The sequence below is a fragment of the Staurois parvus genome, unplaced genomic scaffold, assembly GCF_062004578.1.
Source record: "Staurois parvus isolate SC_StPar_1 unplaced genomic scaffold, SC_StPar_1.0 ptg000182l, whole genome shotgun sequence".
Classification (NCBI taxonomy): domain Eukaryota; kingdom Metazoa; phylum Chordata; class Amphibia; order Anura; family Ranidae; genus Staurois; species Staurois parvus.
Genome location: NW_028317978.1, coordinates 1,660,458 through 1,676,315, shown reverse-complemented (window position 1 = coordinate 1,676,315; position 15,858 = coordinate 1,660,458).

The following is a 15,858-nucleotide window of genomic DNA, read 5'->3' as shown; positions in this document are numbered from 1 at the left end:
TTGGGGGGGGGGGAGGGCACGCATCCAAAAATTGGTACTTCCTGACATTTGCCTAGGGCAGCAAAAAACCTAAATACACCACTGCTCGAGGTATATGACAAAGGAACTTAGGTACCCCATCCCATTTTGATACACACCAATTAACATCTAATCATCTTAATGATAAGGAGATGTTTAGCCTCAAAGAACTAGGCTCAACATTGTCTAGAATGGCAATGGTGAGGATGTACTAAAACTGCAGCACATACAATCTGGTGCAGCTAGGCCTTGTAACCAATCAGATACTAGCTGGTATTGTCCAAGCTTCATAGCACAAGCTGAAAGTAGAAGCTGATTGGTTAGTATGACCAGCTGAACTGATTCTATGTGCTCCAATTTTAGTAAATAGCACCCAATGGCTATTCTATATATTAGAAAAGCACACGTGTCAAGATATAGCAGTTACTTTGCAGTTACTGCTTTTTTCATTGTGATACAATAATGGAACCCCTGCCAGTGTGTTTTCACCATCTCTGTCCCATTGCTGAGATTCACCCTCTATTGTCTGGATAACAAACCAAAATGTAGGTTTTTCTAGTCTTTTCACTTTCACTGATAAGGACAAACAGTAGAAATAGAGAGAGTGTATCTCCCTAGCAGGGCATATACAGCAAGAACAAAATGAAAGATGTTCTAACCCCTCTCTGCTGTATCCAAAAAAAAATAATGTCACCTTCAGTTACACTTTCTTGCAGTGCAATACAAAAGTCACTTATAGAAACACATAATAGGCAAAAAACTGGTGGCTAGAGCAGGGTTGGTGCAAGACTGTTTTGCGCCCTAGGCAAGACCAGCTACTTGCATGCCCCCCCCAAACAAAATAACTGACTGGGGAGCTGTGAGGAAGTGATGTCCTACAGGAAGCAAGAAAAAAATGTGGTACGTGAAGCGCACTGCTGCAAAAAGTGGGTGTGGTATGAATTACTCTAAATATTGGGCGTGGCTCAAAATGGGGTGTGGATAAATAGTGTCTGAGATGAATTACATAGTGCAGAATGTAGTGTGCATGATGGAGATGACAGGATGGAGATGACTGTGTATACAGGATGGAGATGACTGTGAGAGCAGGCTGGAGATGACATGAAAATGACTGTATGCAGGATGGATATGACATGGAGATGACTGTGTGCAGGATGGAGATGACATGGAGATGACTGTGCGCAGGATGGAGGTGACATGGTAGATGACTGTGTCCGGTCAGCAAATTAATTACCTGAGTCCTCTGGCTCTGGCAGGGTTGGCTCTGCTGAGCTCCACTGATTGCTACAGATGACCGCTGGTTGGCTCTGGCCTTCACAGTTTGCTCCGGGTGACTGCTTAGGCTGGCTCTGGACTCCACCACACTTGCTCTGGATCTCTCTCCTCCAGCTGGACTCTCTCCAATTGGTTGTGTGTCTTAGTGACAATCCGTCCCTACTCCTCCTTGCTCTGGTCGGGTCCGCAGCAGCCACTCTTCACACTTAAGGCTGTGTGGTCCTTGTGATGGGTCCGCTGTTCAGACAGCAAAGCTACACCCTCCTCTACCTCTCCAAGTGCTCCCACAACTGATCTGCTTAAGGCAGACTAATGTCCCTTGGGTAGCCATGACCCCTCACCCTGCACTTACCAATCAGCAAACAGGCAGGCAGCACCTGACTTCCTGGAGGCTGAGGTAGGGAACTCTCTGACTGTGTGTGTTTCTGTTTTGATTCACCCAAGTGCCGCAACCATTTTCATTTTAACCGACATGTCAGATTTTTCTGTGAGTCACGGTCATGGCTGTGCACCCTAGGCAGTTGCCTAGTATGCCTAGTGGTAGCATCGGCCCTGGGCTAGAAATTAACTTTATGAAATATCAACAGCAGAGGGAGAGGTAAAATCAGGCAGTGGATTAACTCCAGAAGACTTGCTAAGCCACTGTCTGAATAAGTCAAGTTTCTTTTGGTGATACTCTACTGTACTTTTCCCCGGGTGGGGGGAGGGGGGGTTGGGTGCTACTCCCACTGCATTTACAGCTCTTGTAATTAGTTTCCATTGCTTTCTTTTCCAAGCTTGGTCACTCTTAACACATTCCCGCCCAGCCTAAAGCAGATTGACGGCTGGACAGTCCTCTTGTCCTTCTGACTGGGCGTCATATGAAGTCCTGAGCATTGTGCCGCTTGTGTGCACCCCCGTGGGCACGCAGCGTGCCCATTACTAACAGGCTGTGTCCCTTAGACATAGCACTTTCCTGCTGAAGGTAAAGAGCCAATTAAATTGGCTTTTTACCACGTGATCGACTATGACTTATCACAGTCGATCATAAATATAAACACACAGTGGTCACTCACTGTTCCTGTCTTCTCCTTCTCACACACCAATCCTGTGTGATGAGGAGAACCCAGGAACAGTGAGTTTAACAGTTAACATTTTCACTACTGTGCACCATACTGTCTGAAATAAAGAGTCCCTGTCAGTGGATCTGTCAGATCAGCTGATCACTGAATCTGTCAGTGGATCCATAAGTGGATCTGTCAGTGGAGCCAATAGTGGACCCATCAGTGGACCTGTCAGTACAATATTTAAAAAGGGGTCAAAATCTTTACCAAGTAATTATAGACCTGTTAGTTTAACTTCTATAGTTGGGAAGATACTGGGGAGTTTAATAAACGACCACATAGATGAGTTCTTAGTGGAAAAAAATATTTTAAAACAACAGACAGCATGGATTCATGAAAAAACAGAAGTTGTCAAACAAATCTGATTTCTTTTTATGAGGAGGTGAGCAAAAACTTTGACAGAGGGGTAGCGGTGGACATGGTATACTTGGATTTTGCAAAACGTTTTACACAGTTCCCCACACACGGCTAATGTGTAAGGTAAAGTCTACAAGCTTAGAAAAATCCATATTTAAATGGATAAAAAACTGCCTAAAAGATCGTATTCAGAGAGTAGTGGCTAATGATTCATACTCTGAATGGTCTAGGGTTGTCAGTGGTGTACCCCAAGGTTCAGTGTTGGGATCCTTACTTTTTAATATATTTATAAACAAATGGTATTTAAAAATACCATTTCAGCCTTTGCAGATGACACCAAGCTGTGCAGTGGAATAACGTTCTTATAGGATGTCTCCAACTTACAAGCCGACCTCAAAGCACTGTTTAATTAGGCAACTATGTGGCAAATGAGGTTTAATGTTGATAATTGTAAGATTATGCACTTGGGGGCTAAGAATATGCATGCATCATACATACTAGGGGGGGTACAACTGGTGGAATCAATGGTGGAGAAGGATCTGGGAGTTCTGGTAGATCACAAGCTTAATAATGGCATGTAATGCCAAGCTGTGGTTTCTAAAGTGAGCAAAATCCTCTCTTGTATTAAATTCCAGAGAGAGAGAGATATCCTATTTCCCCTGTACAAATCATTAGTAACACCTCATCTGGAATATGCAGTTCAATTTTGGGCACCAATTCACAAAAAGAACATTGGAGAACTGAAGAAAGTACAGAGAAGAGCAAACAAACTGATAAGAGGCATGGAGGAGCTCAGCTTTGAGGAAAGATTAGAGGAACTGAATTTATTCTCTCTTGAGAAGAGGAAATTAAGGGGGGATATGATCAACATGTATAAATACATCAGTGGTTCATATAGTGAACTCGGTGTAGAGCTATTCACCCTGAGGTTGTCACAAAGGACAAGGGGGCACTCTTTACGTCTGGAGGAAAAGAAATTTAATCTCCAAACACGGAAAGGTTTCTTCACAGTGAGAGCTGTGAAAATGTGGAATAGACTCCCTCAAGAGTTGGTTCTGGCCAGCTCAGTGGATTGCTTCAAAAAAGACCTGGATTCTTTCCTAGATACACATAATATAACTGGATACTAACATTTATAGGTAAAGTTGATCCGGGGAATATCCGATTGCCTCTCGGGGGATCAGGAAGGAATTTCTTTCCCTGCAGGAGCAAATTGGATCATGCTTTTCTGCTTTTTTTTGGCTTCCTCTGGATAAACTGTGGGTATAGGATTATAACTTTTTGTTTTTGGTTGAACTGGATGGACTTTTGTCTTTTTTCAGCCAGACTAACTATGTAACTAAGTACAGCCCATAAGTGGACCTGTCAATACAGCCCATCAGTAGACTTGTCAGTGTACCTGTCAGTGCATCCATCAGTGTCAGGACAGCCAATCAGTGGATCTGTCAGTGCCGCCATCAGTGGATCTGTCAGTAGCACCTTTAGTGAATCTGTCAGTGCAGCCATTATTGGATCTGTCAGTGCAGCCCATCAGTACATCTGTCAGTGCATCCCCATTAGTAGATCTGTCAGTGCAGCCCATCAGTGGACCTGTCAATGCAGCTCATCAGTAGACTTGCCAGTGTACCTGTCAGTGCAGCCCATCAGTGCATCCATCAGTGTACCTGTCAGTGCGTTTATCAGTGCAGCCCATCGGTGTACCTGTCACCACAGCCAATCAGTGCAGCCTAATCAGTGTACCCATCACAGTCGACACAACTGCCGCCCATCAACAGTATACCCATCACAGCCAGCTATCAGCAGTTTACCTCTCACGCAGCCACAATCACCAGAGCCGCATTGTCCAAAAAATATTGTAATAGTGAGGAGGTGCTCAAAATCCTCAGCATGACGGATGAGAGCAGCGGGGAGATCCAATTCTGATTCAGAATAAGAGCCAGTAGAAAGCAGTGGGTCAATGACTGAATCGGAGGAGGAAGCAGTCCCTCCTAAATAGATATGGCGCTCTGAAGAACAGGCAGCCACAAGCAGAGCCATAGCCCCCAATGATCAATCAGCAGAAACCAATGAGGCTAGACCCCAGGATGAAAGGCCCAGTACTAGCACTGGAATATCCCTCCACACCCCAATAGATAGGGCCCAAACATATCTTCCTGACACCCTAGCAAACCCACTATGGCTGCCTTCCAGCTTAGGATCAGCTTCAATCCCCCTTTTCACTGCACAGCCAGGTGTGCAGCCCAATACTGAAAATTTTTCTGAAATGTATTTGTTTTATTTGTTTTTCCCTACCTATTTACTTCAATACATTGAGGACCAGACAAACCTTTTTGGTCAGCAATATACTGATAACAATCCCAATGCATCCTATGCCAGTTCATACAAATGGAGATGTCTCACAGTGGAGAAGTTAAAATAGTTTTGGGGTCTTACGTTTAACATGGTGCTTACAAAAATAAAATGAATTGCATGCCTACTGGTCCACCAACCCTATCCATCATATGCCCATCTATTCTGCTGTAATGTCCAGATCACGCTATGATCTGATCATGCAATTCCTGCATTTCAATGATAACTCCCAGTGCCCTCCCCAAGATTATCCAAGCTATGACAAACTGTACAAAATCCACCCCTAATAAATTATTTTGCTAAGAAGTTTTATGTCCCTGAGCAACACATTTGTATGAATGAATCCCTTGTCCACTTCACTGGCTGGCTGGGATTCAAGCAATACATTCCCAGTAAAAGCTGAACAAGCTTCGTGAAAGAGCTACAGGATATGTGCATGTAAATAAAAATGCAGCGCTATAAATAAGAAAGTGACATGTGCATAGAGGTGCAGAATGAATGCGCTAAAATAAGTAGAAACAAAAGATATCGCCAGCTAAGTGATGAGTGAAAATGTGAATGGATGAGTCAAAACAAATATAAATGCATTAGTGAAATGAATAACTAGTGATCAATTGTAATATCCAAAGCAAGGAACAGATGACACTCTAAGGTATCCCTATAAATCTGTAGTCCAGTAAAATCGTGAATGGATGGGACAATAAAGTGAAATAAATACTGGTGAACTAAATATAGTGATCACTATAAAGGATGCTCCAATGCAATGGATAGCAATCCAAAATATTCAAATAAATAGAGTCCAATAAAGATGGTAAATCAGACTTCCATGCTCGTGACTTCTTGTGGTATAAAATGAGGTGTGCTTGCACTCACCAGAAGCGCAAATTAAATGCGCATGTAATAATATCCGGGGAGAACACTGGTGGTCATCAGGGATCTGGTCAGGGGCAGAGGACTCCACTGGTACACACACACAGGAAAGGCACTCCAGACCTCACAACCGGACCCTTTCAGCATACAGGGCCAGCTCCTTCCATGCATCTCCACCAAAGAAAACCAACTGCCAAACTGGTGCTACTCCACCTTAAATGGCTCAGACACAAGCCACAGACAAAGGTATTTTGATAGTGTAGTATTTTTAATTAACATTGGCACAGTTTCCAGGTATGGTATATAAAAATAGTAAGCTTACAGAGCAGTGGTAAAACAGCATCAAAGATGGCCGCCAGACCAACATGCGGCTTCGGCGGCAAGGCTCCTCGTTGACACGTTTTGTGTGAAAGCACGTTGTCAAAGCATCCAGGGGTTCATCCTTTATGCCAGCAGCTTATATGGTTTATTTTGAGTGCTCACTTATTACACCTTTTTAGGATATGTGCACGTCTTCCGCGTGTACGAAGGCAAAGACTCCCAGCTCCAGCCTCCCTGTGCCCAACCTACGTCAACACAAGTAGTAAAATTGTCTGGGACGTAGCATTCCCACTGTTCCAAAAAGGTTATCATATCTACTTTGATAACTATTATACCTGTCTGTCCCTTTTCCGGCATCTGTACCGTGAGAAAACCTAAGCCTGCGGTACCACCCGAAAAAACAGGATGGGCTTCCCACAAAGTTTAGTAACCAGAAGGCTACAAAGGGGGGAATCTGCAAGTCTGAGAAACGAAAAAGGTGTTGGACATCAAGTGGAGGGATAAGAGAGATGTTTACATCCTGTCCACCATTCACCATTCACCATCCCTAATGATACCTCAGTGGAAATTCACGGAAGACGCGGTCCCATCCAAAAACCTGAATGTATCCACGATTATAATCAGTTCATGGGGTGGGGTGGATTTAAATGATCAGATGCTACAGCCGTATCTGTCAACAAGAAAGTCCCTCTTCTGGTATAAAAAAGTTGCAATTTATTTTTTCCATTTGGCCATTTATAATGTGTTTGTCATCTATCAAAAGTCAATGGAAACTCACCACCTTCTTCAAATATATAGAATAAATTATCACTGCCCTGATCTAACATTCGCTCTGATTGTGTGAGCAGACTTCTCGAGCAACATTTTCCAGAAAACATTCCACCCACAGAATCAGGAAGAAGACGCCAAAAAAAATGTTGCATATCCAGCAGAAGAGGAGTTAGGAGAGACACCAGTGTTCATTGTCCCCCAATGCCCCTCTTAACCAGGCCTATGGATTGGAGATCGCTTCCGACGTTATCACACGTCACTAAAATATTAGTTCCCTTTATTTTTGACAGCCTGCCATTTCCTAGTTTCTAAAATCTGTGCTGATCATTTGCCTGCTGCCTTGATTGACCATGCCTCTGCCTTCCACGTTAACTGATCCTGGCCTGTTTACCAACGATGCCTCTGCCTGCTGTCTGGATTGTTTCTAAACCCACTTCTCTGCCTTCCATCTGAACTGACCCTAGCCTGTTCACTGACAATGCTTTTGCCCTGCCGTCTGGATTGTTTCTAAACCACATTTCTGCCTTCTGCTTTTACTGACCTCAGTCTGTTAATCGACCATGTTTTTTGCCTACCGCTTGAACTGATCTGTTGCACTGATACTGTAGTAGTGGGATGCAAGATAACACAGGGGTCTCACATATGTGAGGGGCTTCAGAGTACAGAAAAAAAGTTTTTGGTTTTCATTGGGTTTTGTAATTCCCAGACCAGGGTCTGTTAGTCTGGAGGCCTCGAAGAGCTTGGATGGGACGAAGCCTCTACCCCTGTGACCAGGTCTTACCTAACTGAGGCCCTAAGCCTGATGTTCCTTCCTGCTGCCTGGATCGATACTGTGCTAAGCATATTTCTGCCTGATGCCTGTAATGACCCAGGACTTTTTATGGACCATGTTCTTGTCTGCTACCTGAACCTGTACTTTGGCTGTGCTGACCATATCTCTGCCTGCTGCCTGCAATGACCCAGGATGTTTTTTTGGACTATGTTCCTGCCTGCTGCTTGGACAATTCATTTGACTATTGCTGACCACATCTCTGCTTGCTTCCTGGACCACTGCTCTGCTCTGCAGACAACTGCTATACTATAACCACAGGTAATCTTCTGTTTACCCTTTGTTTAGCTAGGCTGTGAAAAAGTCTCATGCATGTGGTATCGCCATACTCAGGAGGAGTAGCAGAATGTATTTTTGGGTGTAATTCTTGCTATGTCCATGCTGTGTTTTAGAAATATCTTATAAATTGACAACTTTGTGTAAAAAAAAAAATGTTTTCATTTTCTTTCCACATTTTTCAAAAACTTGTGAAAAAAATGACACGTTCAGAAGACTCATTATGCCTCACAGTATATACCTCGGGGTGTTTGCTTTCCAAAATCGGGTTATTTTGTGGGTTTTTCTACTATCCTGGTGCTCCAGGGCTTTCAAAACTGTGATAGGTAGTCAGGAAATTAGATGTGTAATTTATGCCCCTAGAATGCCTGAAGGTGCTACTTGGATCTTGGGCCTCTGTTTGTGGTTCAGGCTGTGTAAAAGTCTCACACATGTGGTATTGCCATACTCAGGACAAGTAGCAGAATGTATTTTGGGGTGTAATTCTTGGTATGTACATGCTATGTGTTAGAAATATCTTAGAAATTGACAACTTTGTGTAAATAAAAAATGTTTTGATTTTCATTCCACATTTTTCAAAAACTTGTGGAAAAAAATGACACGTTCTAAAGACTCATTATGCCTCATATAATATACCTTGGGGTGTTTGCTTTCCAAAATGGGGTCATTTTGTGGGTAATTCCATTGTCCTGGTGCTCCAGGGCCTTCAAAAATGTGATACGTAGTCAGGAAATTAGAAATGTAATTTATGCCTCTAAAACTCTTGATGGTGCTACTTGGATTTTGGGCCTCTGTATGTGGCCAGGCTGTGAACAATTCTCACATATGTGGTATCACCATACTCAGGAGGAGTATCAGAATGTGTTTTGGGGTGTAATTGCAAGTATGTATATGCTGTGCTTGAGGAATAACTTGTTAACATGACAATTTTCTGTAAAAAAAAAATAATTTCTTCATTTTCCCAAAAATTGTGGGAAAAAATGACAACTTCAAAAAACTCACCATGCCTCTTACTAAATAGCTTGGACTGTCTACTTTCCAAAAAGAGGTCATTTGGGGGGTATTTGTATTTTCCTGCCATGTTAGGGCTTCAAGAAATGGGATAGGCTGCCAGTGCATCAGGTGTGATTGGTACCATAGCTTGTAGACTCTATAACTTTCAGACAGACCTAAATAGTATACCCTGATTTGGGTTACTTTTACCAAAGAAATGTAGCAGTATAAATTTTTGCATAACTTTATAAAGAAAATGTACGTATTTTAATAAATACTAAAAAAAGTGGGGTTTTTAAAACAGTTTCGCTCTTTTTGCGCTTATTTCACAAAAAATAAAAAACCCAGTGGTGATTAAGTACCACCAAAATAAAGCTCTATCTCTGAAAAAAAATGTTTCATTGATGTACAGTGTTGCATGACTGAGTAATTGTTCAAAGTGCAAAAGCACTGAAAGCTGAAAATTGGTCTGGGCAGGAAGGTGGTAAAAGTGCCCCATACTGAAGTGGTTAAGCATGTGGGCACCTTGCAACTTGTCGTACACACTAACCAGATTCTAGACCAACACCACATTCTGTGCATATGTGAACTTGAGATTTTGTTGACTATCTGAACATTTCTTCTTGTTTGTGGTAGGTGGTTATATACTTGACACTGCTGTCATTGGTACTTTCATGATGTCTTCTTTTCTTGGATCTTCAGAGAGAGGTCTTCAGGCAAGAGTCACTGTTGGCAGTTGAGGTTTCCTCCACACAGGGCATGCAAATTTGCTCTGCACTGTCATCATCCTCTTCTGTGCTGCTATCTATGTAGTTGACGTGATTCAGAGTTAAATGGCGGTTTCTTTGCTCTTGTGTAGTGGGCCTTTGGAACTTTGTCAGTTGACAAGATGGTGGAAACTTGTGAATGACAGATCTGCTGAGAGATTTACAGGGCGTTAAGAACATGGTTTACTTGTTTGACTTTTCATTCTCAGAGATTTACATGAACCTTGGTTTTGTTTCTTCCAGATTCCAGATGAGCGAGACTTGGTGGGTAACCTGAGGAATCCAGGATTGCTTGCTTCTGGGACAATGTTGTCTTTGGGGCACAATAAAAAACACAAACATACTTTTAATTTGCAGAATAATTCATTTTACATTTGACATATTAAAATACCACCTATTTGTAGCAATTGTGCATACAGAGATGGACGCGGTCACCCATCTTGCTAAGGATCCTCCATTTTGTATCATTTCTACTCCCAAACCAGCCTGCCTCCAATTTCCCCCGTCCCTCAGGAATGTGGTCTGGATGATGCCAGACATCACAGGCTCAGCGGGCGAGCTTAATGGTTATAAATCCCACTAGCTGGTGCCCGGGTGTCTGTTAGCTTCTCAATCTGAGATATCGTAAAGCCATAAACCAAGTTCTTCACTGAGCTTCAAAGACATTCCAGATAAGCCGACATAAACAGACATCACATTAAAAATCCACTTTCCCCTATGATTTCATATCTTGGAATATGAAAGACTTACAAGGAGACCAGGCATATATTCAGATTGGTCATTTTAATACAAGTCGCCTAATATATTACACCCCCTAGCTGAAATCTACAGGAGAGCAGAAAATGATATCTCCTTAACCGTCTCGAGCAGGTATGTCATATTTCATATCTAGACGTTCAGCAGATGCTTCTGCATATTAATCTACTAGTGGCTAGGCTGCTACATGCACCGAGGGTAAGTTATGGGTCATGATATAAGCTGAAAGGGATTTTGGTTCTAGCTGGGGTCTCTGCCTACAACACCCTCCCCAAATGAGGCGATTGGTTCTCTACTTCAAGTAGACACCCTGCTGAGTTCCTAGAAAAGCTGTTATGTTTGGAGTTAAGTTAAGTTGAGTAGGTCATGTTGAAGTTGAAGAATCCTCCCATTTAACATCGGAACTAACTTTGGGAGATAAGGCACCCTTTTGGCTCAGGAAACTTGATCTGCTTAACCCAGGACTTTTGGCAAGTACGCTGTCTCTCTAAATTTCTTTCTGTTATCTCTTTGCTGTGTTATTGCTCTCTGTATATTTATATATATATATATATATATATATATATATATATATTGGCTACATCTTTTTCTGTAAATATTTTTATTGCACTCTTTTGACCTTTTAGTAATAAATCTTACTTTCTGAAAGTTTTGAACTGTTTCTAAAGCTCTTTAATGCAAACTAAGAATCCCTGCCTCTGAAGAGCGCTACTGTGTGTTTTGAAACATCTGCATACATCTGTCTGCTGTGACATTGTTTATACAAACGATTATTCAAACATCAGTGTTATTGCTGATATTGCCGTGTTTCCTCTTTCTCTGTACAAAAGGGAGGTGGTGGCAGTGTGAAGGGTTAATTGCATAATTAACCTGACCCAGTAACAATCGCTCCCAGGCTGCAGGTACACAGATTGTGGTCCATTAGCTAGAAAATCTTTGTGCAGGGTGCAGCTGGGCATGGCATTGTTACGCACATGACAGCGCGGTTTTAGATTGGCTAGTCCTTCGGTCACGAGTTTGGTGAGAAGGACTGGGGTCTGATGCCATGATCGTCACACTATTGTTTACCATAAACTTTGCTGGTTTTAACAGCCCCATCCTTTCTGTGTTTCTTGAAACATCCTTTAACTACAATAGAATCACAAAGTTATACACAGCTAGATTCACAAATGTGAAGTATGTTTGGTTGGACAGGAGTAAATACCATACAGGAGTATGGCACTTTGGGAATGAGCCATTCTGAGGTGTTTTTCCCCTTGATCTGTTCTACAATGAATCTTTTGGGTGTCTACAAAGGAAAGAAAATGAATACGCTTATTTCTGCTTGGAATTCCTTCAAACAAATATAGGTGCATATTTGCAGCAAATTAGTCACACAGTATATGTGACAAGTGTATATGGCACAGTATTTATAGAGGAAAAATAAACCTCTGCCGCAGCCATGGGCCTGTGGTTAATGCTAAATCTGTCTCTGTGTCAAGCTTGTTCAAACCTATGGTGTAATAGAGATTCAGATAAGAATGAGTTAAACAATTCTTGTCTATAGGCATAATTGTTTATAACCAACATACTGTATCTAACAAGTGTTTTATGTGTTAATGTGGATCTAAATCCTAACATTTAGTTTGCTAAAGCACTGTTTATCATAAACAATTGTCATGGCTTTTCTTTTTCAAAAAAAGCTATTTTCACTGATTATCTGTGAACCATGTCTGCTGTGTTTGGAATACTGCCTGTAGTTTTATTGAGCGTGACATTGCTTGGTCACAATTGGAGGACACTTGTCACCTGATACTGGGAAGTGCCAGAACAAAGACCTTCATGGCAGGATCATCAGGTATTCTTTTAATGAATGCTGCAGACTGAAAAAGATTGAAAACTTCTGAAATGACGTCAACACAGTAAAGCTTACATAAGATTTTGGTTATTTGGGTTTAAATCGAAATAAAGTATAGAAACAGAAGAGTTTTTAAATTTTTTAAATTAATATTGAGTATATACAGTATGGCTATCTATCTGTGTCTCTATCTATCTATCTATCTATCTATCTATCTATCTATCTATCTATTTTCATAACTCTCAGTACTAATGATTCCATTTGTCCAGAGCAAGCTTTTTGTTTAATCCATGAGAACTTATAAAAATGATAAATCTCTAGCACACCTTTCAGACTTGTGAAGTATATTTCCAGTTTTAGCAATTTCTTAGAGAGTTTTCCATAGGGTCACATTTGTTGTCCTATATTGTTTTCTTCTCATGTGCCACAAGATCTGTTTGTGACAAGAAGTAAAGTTGATGAGTCCGGGCTGAGACAGTAAAAAGGCCCCTTACAGCTCCCTGTAATTAATAAATAAACCTCTGTGGGAGTTTTAGCACGCTGGCCGCTATGACAGGGGCTGTCTGCAGAGCACTTAAGCATTAAATGACCAATTTCTGTCAAACTAACTTCCACGGCCTCTTATTCTTCCTGTGCCTCTCTCTCTCCTTCCTCTCCCTCTCGTCCATGCTCTCACATAGAAGGCTCTGCTCCCTGCACTAGGAGTTTTTCAACAACTGATGGCCCCTAGTTCATTTCTGTGGAATTAATTGGTCCCTGAATGAATACTGTTGACAAGGCAATTTATCATGTGTTTGGCTTGACAGTGCTGGATGTCTGAAGGGGGTGGGAGAAGCAAGATGGACAGAATAGGGAGGTAAGCAAAGGATGGAGGGATAGCAAAGAACTGGGAGGTATATTAGGTGATCAGAAAGCATATTAAGCATTAACTTGAAGTGAATTAAAAATATGTATATGCATTATGTATGGCAATGACATGCCTGGGTAACTAAGACTGTGTTCACAGTGCTCATTTCATATACAACAAGCACTGTAACAAACAGTGTGGTGGCAAGCAAAACAGACTATGGTACACAGAGGAGAACAAGTGGGTCATTTTGGATGCCAGAAATCCCTTCTTTAAGTAAAGGTATTAAAACAAACAAAGGCTTGAACATTTTTTAATGCATTAAGCAAACTTTACAGATGGCAGGACACTTGTTTACGGGTACAGAAACTTTGAGGCAGAATGATGTCATGTAAAAGCATTAGAGACCAAATAGCTTGTTCTCTATGTTGGTTTGCTATAAATACACTGTATGTATATGCATATGTTAAAGATTAACTCCAAGCAAACAGCCAAATAAACAACATGAAATACATATAAGAGAACATTTTTAACTTGCAAAAGGAATTGTATTTCTGACCATCCAGTCCTAAGATTTACACAGCTCTGTCTGTGGGGCAGAAGACCTAATATTTATCTGCTGCTATTCAGTAATACCCCAGTGGAGTACCTTGTGTAATTGACACTCTACTCAGGGCATATTATATTTTTCAGTAGTCATTATTAAATGAATAAATACTAATAAAAAGCAGAAAAATAGAAACAGTGAAGTTTTTTTTTATATATAAATGTTTTATATATAATAATGTTGGTAAAAATATAATATTAACCACTTTCACCTCTTTCCTGCCCAGGCCAATTTTCACATTTGAGCGCTGTCATGTTTTGAATGACAATTACTCAATTATGCAATACTGTAGACAAATGAAATTTGTATCATTTTTTGAGACAGATCGAGCTTTCTTTTGGTAGTATTTAATCACCACTGGCAGGGGTGTATTTACCACAAGGCAAACAAGGCATTTGCCTAGGGCGGCATTTCTCAGGGGGGAGCAGCACTGCCCCTCGGAAGAAGGGATGGAAGAAGGGACAAACGCGTCATGGGGACCTGGTGGGTTCCAAGAGAGGCTGCAGGTATCATGATGGTGTATGTACAGCCCAACTCTTGTTCCCGGGGATGTCAAGAGCTGTTAAAGTGAGTGTCTCTCCCTCACCCTGGGGGATGGTGGCTGGTATATGGGGGGGCAGTGGTAGTGAAAGCCTCTCTCGGGTGGGAGGCAGAGGTGTTTTTGGTCAATGTCAGGCTCTCTCTGCGGGGGGGGGGGGGGCGCCAATTTTTTTGTTGCCTAGGGCAGCACAAAACCTAAATACACCACTGACCACTGGGTTTTTATTTCTTGCTAAATAAACAAAAAGTACAGACAGTTTTGAAAAAAACAAAATTTTCCTAATTTCTGTTATAAAATTTAGCAAATAAATAATCTTTCTTCATAAAGTTAGGCCAAAATGTGTTCTGTTACATTACTTTGGTAAAAATAACCCAAATTAGTGTATATTATGTCTGTGCAAATGTTATAAAGTCTACAAACTATGGTATACTATATATTTTAAAATTGATCAGTCCTGATGTACTGACTGCCTTTCTCATTTCTTGAGACCCAAAATTGTAAGGATAGTACAAATACCCCCCATGACCCCTTTTTGGAAATTAGACAGTCCAAGGTATTTAGTAGAAGGTATGGTGAGTTTTCTGAAGTTGTAATTTTTAGTCACAATGTTTTGTGAAAAAATGAACATATATTTTTTTCACACTGTTGTCATTTTAACAAGTTATTTCTCACACACAGCATAGGCATACCTAATACAGCCCAAACACATTCTGCTATGCCTCCTGAGTATAGGGATACCTCATATGTGAGACTTTTTCACAGCCTAGATGCATACAGGGGCCAAATGCAAGGAGCACATCTAATTATACATCTAATTTTCCTGATTGCCTATCACATTTTTGGAGGCCTTGGAGCACTAGAACAGTGGAAACACCCAAAAAATTATCCCATTTTGGAAAGCAAACACTGCAAGGTATTTTATGAAAAGTATAAGTCTTTTGAAAATGTAATTTTTTTCCACAAGTTTTTGGAAAATGCAGGAAAGAAAATGGAAATTTATTTTTTTACACAAAGTTGTCAATGTGACGATTGCAGCGTCAGATCCCTGACCTTCTCACCTAAATTTGTGACCGAAGGACTAGCCAATCTAAAACCGCGATGTCACATGCGTAACAATGCCACACCCAGCTGCACCCTGCACAACGATTTTCCAGCTAATGAACCACCAATCGATGTACCGGCAGCCTGGATGCGATTGTTACTGGGTCAGGTTAATTACGCAATTAACCCTTTACGCTGCCACCACCTCCTTTTTGTACAGAGAAAGAAGAAACTCGGCAATATCAGCAATAACACTATGATGGTTGAGATAATCGTCTGTATAGCACTGTCACCGCAGAC